The following is a 12798-nucleotide window of genomic DNA, read 5'->3' as shown; positions in this document are numbered from 1 at the left end:
ACGCCGCGGGGGGAGCCTGCCAGGGGACGGTGACGCACCTCTCGCTCAGGCTCTGCTCTGCCGTGCTCCCCCTCCGTTCCCGCGCTGGGACGGGCTCCCCGGGGCAGCGAACCTCCCCGCTCCCTCTTGGCCCGGCACTCTCCCCACCAGACAGCCCTCGCTGACGCACCCGCGGGGCACCCGCCGGAGACAGAGCCAGGAGCCTCCAGGCACGGGGCCGGCCCCTTACCCTCAGGACGCTTCACGACCGGCAGGCCAACCTGGGCCGGGGGGGACCTAGCGGGCATCACGAGACGGTTGCAACGACACTCCTGAAAAACAAAAAGCCCAAGCGATATTTCCGCATGTGAAAAAAATAGCACAGCAGCGAGTAGAGGAATTCAGTCAGAGCAAGGGAGGAGGAGAGCAGTTGAGCTCAAGGAGGATTCGAGGTAAGCAGGTCAGCTCAAAACACAAGACGTCCTTTAAAAGCTAGAGCGACCTGAACGCTTCCAATCAGCATGAAGACTAACCGGTACGATTCCAAACACGTTCTTCGCGTAAAAGTACGCGCTCTTGCCGGCGTTGGAAAACGTCTCACCCCTTCCTTACGGCACGGCTGCAGGGAGACAACCCTGCGAGGCTGCAGGACAAGGGCGTACCGCAATCAGAATCTACGCTTACAGATCCGCCGCAACAGCTACGGCCCTCGCGCTCCTGCGCACGCTCCTGCGCATCTTGCTGGCTCGGTCGATAAAGCTGGAAGCGAAGCGTAACGCTTTCGAGGGTAAAAGGAAAACCAGAGGACAAATCGCAGCAATTCGCTTCCTACTAAAAAAGCTGTGCGTGTGCTTACAGACATCCAATAAAAATACTTCTACTGGAGAAGGGCTGGATTTTCCTTTTGCGTTAATTTAACTTGCACAGCTGTGAATCGATACCAGCAGATTATCTGTCTCCAAGATACGCAGTTATCATTTGACCAGGGGTTTTTTGCGCCTTACGTCATTAGGAGCGACATCTGGCCAGCCGCGCTGCCCGAGAGAGATGCTACTGAACTGCCAGGGAAACGCACCCTTGAAAGCCAGACAGAAAGAAAAGTACTTCAGAGCACTCCGTCAAACGAGCGGGGGGGGGGGGAAACCCGTAACGTTCAGTTGCCTCTCCTGGTCAACGTTTAGAACAAATACCTAACGGCTCAAATACACCTAAGCAATTGTACGCCACAGCTAGTTGGCAGTTAAAGTTGAAACAACGCCACAGCTAGTTGGCAGTTGCAGGTGAAACAATGCAAGGCAGTTTGTATAGACAATTTTAACTTTTTTTTTTCCTAAAGTTACATCTAGGGTAGAAAAATCAGTGAGAGAAGAGATCCCCCATACGGTTTTACTTTGCGGGCGGAATCCAATCCCCGGGGCTGCAATGCCTAAGGCTACCAGAAAGGACCGGCAGATTTGCTAACGCTTTTGGCTGCACCGAAGCACGCAGAGGAACGCGTGTTGATGACATCTCGGCTGTTGCAACTGAGAACCAGCGATGCCATCAACTTCCGGAAGACGTGCTGTGCTCGGGTCTTTGGAAGCAAACGGACTTTTCTTTCTTTTTTTTTTTTTTTTTTCTTTTTTTTTTTTAAGAGAGCGGAAAGTCTCGCTGCTGCTGACTTCTACTGCCAAGCGCATCATCTCTGAAGATCCCCACTCTGATGGGGAGTTCATAAAACACAACTTCTTTGAATGAGAAAGACTTCCATTCTGGAAAATCTCTTTCCAACTGAAGTAAGAAACCACACGCTGTAGGTTAAGGAAAAAGGACGCTGCCGAAGCAGTAACTCACCGAAACCACGTCAGGACTCGCTGTCGCTACTTACAAGGCTGGCAATGCTTCTCGGGAAAGCGACGCCGATTCCTCCTCTTTTGTCCACGTCTCTCCTTGGACCTGGATCGCTTTTAGTATGGGTGCCAGTATCTCAGTAAGCTTTTCAAGTACTACTCTAAGATATTTTCAAAACTTACTGACTGAAAAAGCACACAACAGACGATCCCTCAGAAACATCTGTAACGCGACGCTTCCCGGACACGTCCGCGCTTTAAGCTACGACGGCAAGATAAGCAGGGCTCAAGAAACGCCATGCCGATGAGGCGACGCGTTCGAGACCCTCGGGAGGCTTACCGAGGGGCCCCATGATCACCAAGAGCTACGGAAACATCAAGACCCGAGAAAGCCAGGGTACGAGACACAGAAGACAGACTACGCAAAAGCAGAACACACAGACACAGGATGGAACCGCCCTGCCCAGCCAACGTCAGCAGCGTGCTAAGAACAGTAACCCGGTCCTTTTCCCTTCCCAAAGGAGACTGCTCCTGGACAGGCCTCTCCCCGACACCAACTTTATAACCCCTCCCTGCAATTCCTATCCTTGATACCTCCTCAGCCCTCACCCCGCAACTGAGCTTTCAGAGGGCCAGGGATCTGAATCCACCCTCAAAAAAGAAAAAAAGAAAACCACCACACACCTAACTAGAACATTCCTGCACTCACTCAGTTCTTCTTCATCATCTCAAAAAAAACCAAAAAACAAAAAACAAAAAAACCCAAAACCTCCCAACCCAAAAACCCACAGCACACTAACAAACTAAAACACAGTGCTGGTATTCAGCATCGGTCTGGTTACTGCCAACCGCTTCTGCGACACCCTCCTCCTCAAAAGCACCGCACCGCTCTGCTCCCCTGCTCCACGCCTGTTCTCAAGAAAGATGCTGCGGCTGTCGCTCGGTGCGCCTAGGATGCCAGGAGACACAAAGTTCCCGTGGCGCTCGGGTGAAATAGCCAGCCCCGTGTGCCTCCCCTCTACCACCCAGCTCACCTCAACTTCTCGGCCGATTCTCAAGGCAGCCAGCACAGCTCCCACAAAACCAAACGGGAAATGATTAACCAACATGCCATTTCATACTTTACTATTAAATGACGACCCGGCTGACAACCACCTCGCCTCCTCCAGCCGCTCCTCAGCGGGAAGCTACGCCCCCTCCGAGGCTGTTAAAAGGGAGGACCCTAAGGAAAGAGAACAACTCCTTGAAAACTAAAGACAGGGAACGGGATAAAAGCAAAAAACTTCAATAATGACGGGAATTAGGGCAACAAAGAGAAAAAAATGAAAACCGGGGACAGTGAACTAAAAGAGAGACGTAGGAAGACAATTGAAAAAGCAAAGGTACTAATAGAGACAAGGAAGAATTAAAAAAGGGAAACGGCAAACGGAATACAAGTAGACAGAAGCTTTTGTCGTGGTTTAACCCCAGCCAGCAGCTAAGCACCACACAGCCGCTACGGGGGAGAAAATTGGAAGGGTGGAAGTCAGAACACTCGTGGGTTAAAGGAAGAACAGTTTAACAATTGAAGGAAAAGACAACAGAATAGTAGTAATAGTACTAGTAGTAATAATAATAAACCAATAACAGTATACAAAGCAAGCGATTCACTCTACAGGTGCTCACCACTCGCCGACCGATGCCAAGCACGTCCCCGAGCAGCGATCGCTGACTCCTGGCCAACGACCCCCCGTTTCCCTACCGAGCGTGACGTCACACGGGAGGGAACAGCGCTTCGGCCGGCGCGGGTCAGCTGAGCTGGCTGTGGCGCCTCCCAGCTTCTGGCGCACCGGGCAGAGCACGGGAAGCTGAAAGGTCCTTGAGCGGTCTAAGCGCTACTTAGCGACAAACAAAACGTCAGTGCGTTACCAACATTGTTCTCGTCCTCAATCCAAACCGCAGCACTGTGCCAGCTACTTGGCCCAGCCCCATCTTCGCTTCATGGGTCCCACCTGGGCTGCCCTAGCTGGAACCCATCAGGAACTGAGGCCATCACCCCAGCCCCACAGCACATCACTGCGTCCCCTGGACCCAACCGCAGCCGCTCACCCAGAGGCCAGGGGCTGGAAACACATCTGGGGTCACAAAGGAGGCAGCAAATGTTTGTTCCTTCACGCCCATCAGAAATCCCAGCAACGAGCTGGTTACGAGGCTTGGTGCCCAAAGGCAGCGGGACAGAGGGAAAAGAGGGACGAGGAAAGCAGAAGGAAGGATGGAGGGAGGTAGAGAAGAGGGGTAGGACAGGGAGCCAGAAAACGGGATACTGGGAACAAGAGAGGGACGGGGAACCGCACAAGGGTGTTGAGAGAGAGAGAAATGGAGTGCAGCGAGGAGGAGGATGGGGAGATCCCACAGGAACAGGGAGCAACAGGGGGCAGGGGAGAGAGACAGAAGGGACCGAGCGGGACAACAGGAACAGCAGAGAGGGACAGAGAGAATAAGAGACACGCAGGCAGCGGCGGGGCGGGGCGGATAGAGGGAAGTACAAAAGGGGGAAAAAGCAAAAAGAATTAAAAAAAAGTGACAGGAAGTTGGATAGAGGCAGTCATAGAAATAGAAATTAAAAAGCAACAAACATAGGCAAGAATTAAAAATTAGAGAATGTAAGACAGAGCGAGAAATAGAAAGGGAACAGGACAGAGAGGCAGGAAATGTAAAAAATTGTTAAAGGGAGCTATGTAGAGGGAGATTTGAAAGGGAAAATAAAAAACAATGGACTACAGGAAACACAGGAAAGAAAAATGGGACAGGGAACTAGATAAATGGAGACATAGAAATAAGACGTTAAAAGCAACATGGTACGTGACAGGAAAGCATTAAGAATAAGGGAAAGGGAACTAGATAAATGGAGACATAAAAAGAAAATTTTAAAAGCGACAGGGTAAGGAAAACCAGAAAAAATTAAAAACAGGGAGAGCAAACTGCGTAAAAGATGAGAGAGAGAAAAATTCAAAAAGGATGGGACAGGAAAGAATTAAAAAACAGGGATAGGGACCTTGATAAAAGTAGACCTAGAAGGAAACTTGAAAATGCCAAGAGGTACAGCACAGTCAGCAAAGAACTAAAAACAGGGACAGCAAACCAGATTACATATGGAAACAAAATTTTAAAAGCCGAGGGATAAAGAGAGGGGAAAATGAAAAAAATAGAGATGGCAATCTAAAGAGAGACATACGAAGAAAAGAGATGAAGTGAAGCACAGGCTGGAGGACAGACAGGAAAGCATTAACAAATAAGCGCATTGGATGGGATAAAATTAGACATCGGAAAAATAAAAGCCACGTCTCTTAGGAAAGACAAGAAAAAACTACAAAATAAAGAAAGGGGGACAAAGAGAGAGACGCATACAAAGTAAATTTTAAAAGCAACGGGGTACACAACAGACCGAAAACTATTAAAAAGTAAGGATAGGGAGCTTGATCAAAGTAGATGTAGAAAGAAAATTTCAAAAGCAACTGGGTAGAGGACAAACAGAAAGAAAATTAAACACAGAGGCAGCAAACTAGATAAAAGTAGACATAGAAACAAAAATTTTAAAGCCGAGGTACTAAGACAGGAAAGAATTAAAGAAATAGCAACAGCGAACCAAACAAATGCAGAGAGACAGAAATTGTAAAAAGCGACCGCGCTAAGGAAAGATGAGAAATAATTAAAAAATAATGACAGTGAACGGAATAAAGGTAGAAAATTTTTAAAGCAACAGAGTTTAGGGAAATAGAGGAAAAAATTTAAAAGTAGGGGCACTGAACTGAAACGGGGACATAGGAAGAAAATTGAAAATCAAAGGCACTAAGGAAATAATTAAAAATAAAGACATCGAAGGGAAAAATGTAGACAGGGAAAGAACGTTTTAAAAGTGATGGGTATGAGGGAAATAAAGGGAAAAATTAAAAGATAGGGACAGCGAACTAAAACAGATGTGGAAAGAAAATTTAAAAAGCAACGGCACGAATGAAAGAAAAAGAAATAATTTTTTAAACAACAGCAAAGGGAATAAAAGTGGGCATAGAAAGAACATTTAATAAGCAGAGGGGAACTAGGGGAATAAAGGGGAAAAAAATTGAAAAATAGGGACAGCAAACTCAGAGATGGAGAAAGAACATTGAAAAAGCGAGGGCACTAAGGACAGACAAGAAATTATGAAAAGAAAAGACAGCAAAATAAAGACTGCAAAGGGAATAAACGTAGACAATTTTAAAAGCGACAGGGATTAGGGAAATAAAGGGAAAATTATGAGATAAGGAGAGCAAACTAAAACAGAGATGTAAAAATAAAATTTTTAAAGTGACGGCACTAAGACAAGAAATTATTAAAAAAATTCAAAGGTAATAAAAGTAGGCATAGAAAGAAGATTTAATAAGCAGAGGGGAATTAGGGAAACAAAGGAAAAAATTAGGAAATAGGGACAGTGAACTAAAATAAATGCAGAAAGAAACTCTAAAAAGCAAGGGCACTAACAAAAGACAAGAAATTATTAAAAGACAAGACAGCAACATAAAGACAGTGAACGAGGTAAAAGTAGAAAAATCTGAAAAGCAAGGGGGATTAGGGAAATAAAATGGAAAAATTTAAAAATAGGGACTGAACTAAAACAGAGATGTAGAAAGAAAAGAAATAATTAAAAAATAAAGGCATCAAAAGTAAGAAAAGTAAGCATAGAAAGAACATTTTCAAAGGGGGCGATAAGGGAAAAATTAAAACATAGAGACAGCAGGCTAGAACAGATTAAAATAGAACATCTAAAAAGCAAAGGAATTAAAGAAAGGCAAGAAGTAATTAAAAGAACAGCATAATAAAGACTGGGAACGGGATAAAAGAAAATTTTAAAAAGTAACAGGGATTAGAGAAATAAATGGAAAAATTAAAAAATAGTGGCAGTGAACTTAAAGAGATGGAGAAGGAAAATTTTAAAAGTGAGGGCACTATGGAAAGACAAGAAATAATTAAAACATAAATACAGGGAAATAATGACAGCTACTGGAACAAAAGGAGACAGAAAACTTTAAAAGAAACTGTGATTAAGGAAATAAGGATAACATTCAAAAATAGCATCACTGAACTACAATGGAGATGATGAAAGAAAATCTAAAAAGCGAAAGCACTAAGGAAAGACAAGAAAGGACAATCAAAAACTAACAGCAGCAAACGGGATAAAAGTAGAACATTTTAAAAGCCAAAGGACGGAGAAAGGAAAGAACTAAAAAATAGCAGCAGTGAACTACAATGCAGAAATAAAAAAAAAAAAAAAATGCACTAAGGAAATACAAGAAATCATTCAAAACTACAGATGGTGAACAGGAGAAAAGTGGGCAGAGAAAGAAAATTTGCAAAGCCATGAGCATTAGGGAAAAGAAGGGGAGGGAACTAAAAACTAGGGACAGCAAACGAAAGGCAGAGCAAGAAAATTTAAAACGGGAGGGCCCCAAGGAAAGACAAGAAATAATTAACTAGAGCACAATAAAGACAGCAAAGGGGATAAAAGGAGACAGAAAATTTAAAAGCAATGGAGATTAAAGCCATATTGAGCAAATGAAAAAACGGCGATGGCAAACTATAAGGAAAATAAGGAAAAAATTAATCGAAACTGTGAACTAAAAGAGAGATGTAGAATTAAAAAATTGTAAAAGCAATGGCAGTAATGAAAAACAAGAAAAAATAATTAACATCTCATGACAGCAAAGGAGATAAAAGTAGAAAATTTTAAAAACCAATGATCAAGATTAAGAAAGGAAAAAAGGAAAACCCAAATATTAAGATTAAGAAAGGAAAGCACTAAAAAATAGTGACAGCTAACTACAACACAGACATAAATAGAAATTTTAAAAAGCAAAGGCACTAAGGAAAGACAAGAAATCATTAAAAAATAAAGACAGTGAACAGGATAAAAGTAGGCATAGAAAGAAAACTAAAAGAAAAAGAAAACAAACTAAGAGAGAGCTGTGGAAAGAAAATTTTAAAAGGTAGGGCACTAAGGAAAGACAAAAAAATAATTAAAGATAAATACATCAAAATAAAGACAGGAAATGGTATAAAAACAGACAAACTTTTAAAAGCAATGGTGATTAAGGAAATAAGGAAAAAATTTGAAAATCCCATTGGTGAACTAAAATGCAGATGGACAAGAAGATTTAAAAAGTGATGGCACTAAGGAAAAACAAGAAAGAATAATTAAAAATTAATGACAGCAAACAAGATGCAAGTAGAAATTTTAAAAGCCAAAGGATTAAGAGAGGAAAGCAGTACAAAGTAGCAACATTGAACTACAATGCAGACATAGACAGAAATTTTTAAAAGCGACAGTGCTAAGGAAAGACAAGAAATCATTAAAAATAAAGACAGTGAATGGAATAAAAGGAGGCATAGAAAGAAAACTTAAAAAGCAATCAGCATTAGGGACAGTGCACTAAAACAGAGATGCAGAATCAAAATTTTAAAAAGCAAGGGCACTAAGGAAAGACAAGAAATAATTGGGAAAATTAAAAAACAGGACATCAGGAAGTGATTTAAAAACCCGCATCGGTGAACTAAAACGGAGACGGAAAAAATGGAAAAAGACAGAAAATTATTTTTGAATCATTTATATAATACAGCAGATATAGGTTTGTATTTGGAAATCCTTCTTTTTATATATATATATATATATATATATGAATACTGTATATATACATATGAATATTATTTTTATATATATATATATGTATATATATATATATATATATATATAAAGGCGAGAGATTTTTCTCTACTGCAATGCCTCACACCCGTATTTACAGTTTTGAACGTTTTTGATCACACACACGAATTTTCGAGGCCGATTCCTCCTCTTTTGTCCACGTCTCTCCTTGGACCTGGATCGCTTTTAGTACAGACGCTAGTATCTCAGTAAGCTTTTCAAGTACTACTCTAAGATATTTTCAAAACTTATTGACTGAAAAAGCACACAGCTTCTATGACGAAAACAAAGCCTGTTTCTTCTGAACGCCTGAACTCTTACAAACGGCGTCTTTCCTCTTTTAGGACGCAACTATTTTCCCGATATCATTTCCTAGTAAGCGCACAGAAACAGAAGATTGCGCTTTCAGGAAGGCAAAATAAACGGAGGGAAGTCGGCTTTGCACAGGCAGAACACGCTCCAGCGCAGACCTTCTTTTCCTTTTAGGATCTGCGTTAAAATAGTTCCTAGAAAAACTACAGAAGGAAGGAGAGCTGGCACATTCTTGACGTTAACTTTGAAGTCCATGCTACAAGCGCCTTAGGAAAAACGCGGACACGCATCGCGGACGTACCTTGTACTCGCAGACCGCTACGCAGCCTTTCCGTCCGTCTTGCGCTTTCACGGCAGAAGAAAGGGCGACCACGGTGAAACGGCGGCAGCTGACACTCTGCTGAGAGAGGAAAAAAAACCTGTAGCATAAAGCTGGGGAGGAGTCCCAAGCTGCCCGGTTTTGTGAAGTCTTGCGAAGGCTACAGCCGAGCGAAGGAAAAAATAGCCCTTTGGAACATATTGCCAAACAACATTCAGCAATAAAACTCGGAGGCGTTTGACACGCGCCCATTTTTTGGTAACTTGCTATTTGCTTCCTGTTATCGTTGTTCTTCCTTCAGAACCTCTACTTGGAGCCAACTTCTTTGCTACCGGTTCAAGCGTTTCCCTTCCTGGTATTACTAGCACACGGGCCCAGGCAAGTCCCTGAACTGCTCTTCCGAACTTCTCCAAACGACAATTACAGCCACGAAAGAGGACTTCAAGAGAGGAAAAGGAGAGGCCGGGCAGCAAAAAAGCTCTGCAGGCTGCCACCAGTCAACATTCCACTCTTTTTTTTTTTTCTTTTAAATACACCCCCGCCCCCAAATACAAACAAAAAAACCCCATGACCTTGTATTTTTTTTCCTTTGGGAGCTCACCCCTGTCTCAGCACAGTGTCCTCCACAGAGCAGGAAGCGCAGACGATCTGTATCCCGATCTGCACGCAACGAATCCGTGTTCAGAAGAAATAGGCCAGATCTGTAAGACCGGTGTTATTTTGGGGGTTTTAACAATCACAACGCAATAGCATCGACCGACGCGTTTGTGAGAAAACTCCTTAACTTCTAAACGTAGCACCTCCTTGGGTAAAAAAACGTGAGCGAGACTGAAAAAAAGGGATGATTCAGAGCTCCCGCTCACGATGGAGCAGTGGCGAAAGGAATGAAAGTGAAGACAAACAGCAGCAACACGAAGTGAAATTCGGCTTTAATTCTAGGCACGTGCTTAAGAGACTCTCCAAGCCCACACCTCAATCCTAGGAGCGACTAGCCCTTTTCTGGAAGGACAAACTTTGTTACTTCAAAGTCCTAGACCGAAGGCTCCACGGAACAGAACGTGCACCGAGCCACAGGCCACCGTGCCACCAACGCTCTGATGGCAAAGAAAAACCAAGGAAAACTAAAGTTTAAAGATCGGTTTCCATCGCGTTTCATTCCTTACGTTTCCACTGGCACCTAGGTGCTCCAAAATGAACTCTACTGACACTGCATGTTACTAACAATTTAGTTCTGCGTATCAAAACAACAGGCTATTTCCAGCTCGCCCATCAAAGTAGCACGACCGACCAGAAGAGAAACACCGGACCCTAAAGAAGGGAACAGGCAGCTCTTCATTTCTCCGAGAGGAAAGTCTGTTCTTTTGCCCGGAAGGCAAACAGCCGAAACTGCCAAGGGAGCACTGCAGGAACGCGGCGCGCTCTCTCAGCTGCAATTTGTCATCGGCTTTTCTGCACGGGCAGCGGCTTTGCCTTTCCTCTGGCTTTGATGTGGCGCCCCTGGAGCGTCCTTGACCCGGCAAGGGTTTCTCCCCGCTCCCGCAGCCCCAGACACGCAATTACCTGAGCGCCGAGCGGAATCACCCACGCGGGATTTTCTTCCCGGGACGCAGAAGGTGACGCTGGGAAAGGAGGAGGCAAAAAAGGAAGCGGTTTGCCCGGCAGCCACGGCCCTAGAAACTACACCTCCCGGCATGCCCCGGGGAACCAACGTGACCGACCAAAAGCCCCGGATGCCAGGGGACGCAGCCCTCCGTGCTTTGGGACCCTGCGGGGACACCATTCACCGCGCCACCGCCGCACGTGGAAGCCCCGCCGAGCCCCCAGCGTGGCTCCGGGCAGCCCCCGCCACCGGCTGCAGAAGGCCCCCCACGACCGGCGCCGACCGGGCGCCCTCCCACTGCCCAGCTCCGAAGCGGCTCGGTGCCCGGCCCCGGACCGGCGCGGTGCCCACCCGGCCCCGGCGCGGCGCCTCTCAGCACGGAAGCCCCCCGCCGCCCGGCTCCGGACCGGCGCGGCGCCCCCCCCACCGCCCGGCTCCGGACCGGCGCGGCCCCCGCCCGACTCCGGGCTGATCTCGCCACCGGCCCCGACCCGACGCGCCCCCCCTCGCCCGGCTCCGGGAAGCCCCGCCCGCCCGGCTCCCACACGGCACCGCACCCTCCCCGCTCCGTGCCTCCCGCCGGCCCGGCCGCTCCCCCCCCAGGCACCGCCGCCCTCCTCGGGGCTTCCCCGCTCACCTCCTCCCTGCCTGCAGCCGCAGCCCAACGACCGCTCCACTCCGCCCCGGGCTCACGCTGGCCCCTCCGCGGGGGGAAGCTGCGCCCACCGCGCGATGCCCGCCCCCGATGCACCTCGCATGCGCTGGGAGGAATTCCAGTTTAATCTCTGTGGGCTGGACGACCTTCTGTATCATCCAGGGGACTTCTCGTTTCACCTCTATGCTCTGGAGGGCCTTCTCAATGGTCTGGGTGGACTTTCGGTGTCATCTCCATGGTCTGCGGAGCCGCCCCATACTCCGGGACGACTTCCGCTTGCATCTCTATGGTCTGAAGGACAGTCTTTCGAATCTGGGACGACTTTCTGTCTCATCTCTATGGTCTGGACGACGTTCTCTGTGATCCGGGAGGACTTTGTCGGCCATTTTGGTGGTTTGGACGAGTTATTTTTTTGCCGGGGGGGGTTTGGTTTTTTAAGCTTTTGTGTGCTCTGTGCAGCCGCAGCCCAACGACCGCTCCGCTCCGCCCCGGGCTCCCGCTGGCCCCTCCGCGGGGGGAAGCTCCACCCACGGCGCGATGCCCGCCCCCGATGCACCTCGCATGCGCTGGCGAAGCTCCGCCCTCCCAGCGGCAAACCCCGCCCTCTGCAGCCAAGCTCTGCCCTGCACACAGCACGCATGCGCCGGTGAAGCTCCGCCCCCTCGGCAAAGCTCCACCCTCCCATAGCAAAGCTCTGTCCCCCCGCAGCAAATCTCCTCCCCTGAGACAGAGCGCATGCGCAGAATAAGCTCCGCCCTTCACAGCAAACCTCCGCCCTCCCACGGCAAAGCTCCGCCCCCGAGGCAGCGCGCATGCGCGGCAAAGCTCCGCCTTTCACATCAAAGCTCCGCCCCCCCGCGGCAAAACTCCGCCCCAAGACAGCGCGCATGCGCCGGTTAAGCTCCGCCCTCACACAGCAAGCTCCGCCCACCCGCGGCAAAGCCCCGCCCTTCAGAGCAAAGTGCCGCCCCCCCTCGGCAAGGCTCCGCCCCCGAGACAGCACGCATGCGCCAGTGAAGCTCCGCCCTCGCACGGCAAAGCTCCGCCTTACCACCGCTAGGCTCCGCCCCCCCGCGGCTAAGCTCCACCCCAACACAGTGCGCAGGCGTGGTCTCCAGGGGCGGGGCCTGTCGCTAGGGGTGGTGCCCTTCCCCTGCCCGGGGGCATCCAGGGGCGGGGCCCGTCGCTAGGGGCGGGGCCGTTCCACACCAGGACCGGGGCATTCGGCGGGGCGGGGCTGCAGCGGAGGCGGACGCCGCGGGGCGGGGCTGCAGCGGAGGCGGACGCGGCAGTGCTAGCAGCGGCAAGCGCCTCCCGTGCGGCGAGAGTGGCGCTTCCTTACCGGGAGGCAGCAACGGCTGCGGCGGCAGCACCCCGCGGGCACCGCGCTGT

At 48.2% G+C, this 12798-nt stretch overlaps 1 long non-coding RNA gene across 1 annotated transcript; it reads right to left on the bottom strand.

The window, feature by feature from the left end:
* Window positions 1-8648: 8648 nt before the first annotated feature.
* On the bottom strand, window positions 8649-11921 carry LOC148053566 (uncharacterized). The gene is made up of 4 exons (XR_015708763.1): window positions 11389-11921; window positions 10712-10770; window positions 9753-9852; window positions 8649-9229 (listed from the first exon to the last, which is right to left on the bottom strand). It is a non-coding gene; the product is annotated as an uncharacterized LOC148053566 (long non-coding RNA).
* Between the last annotated feature and the right edge of the window lie 877 nt (window positions 11922-12798).

This window comes from Nipponia nippon, unplaced genomic scaffold, assembly GCF_047370975.1.
Source record: "Nipponia nippon isolate SJK-2023a ecotype South Korea unplaced genomic scaffold, ASM4737097v1 scaffold_4, whole genome shotgun sequence".
Lineage (NCBI taxonomy): Eukaryota > Metazoa > Chordata > Aves > Pelecaniformes > Threskiornithidae > Nipponia > Nipponia nippon.
The sequence above is the reverse complement of the archived record's forward strand: the minus strand, read 5'-3'. Positions and strand labels throughout refer to the sequence as shown.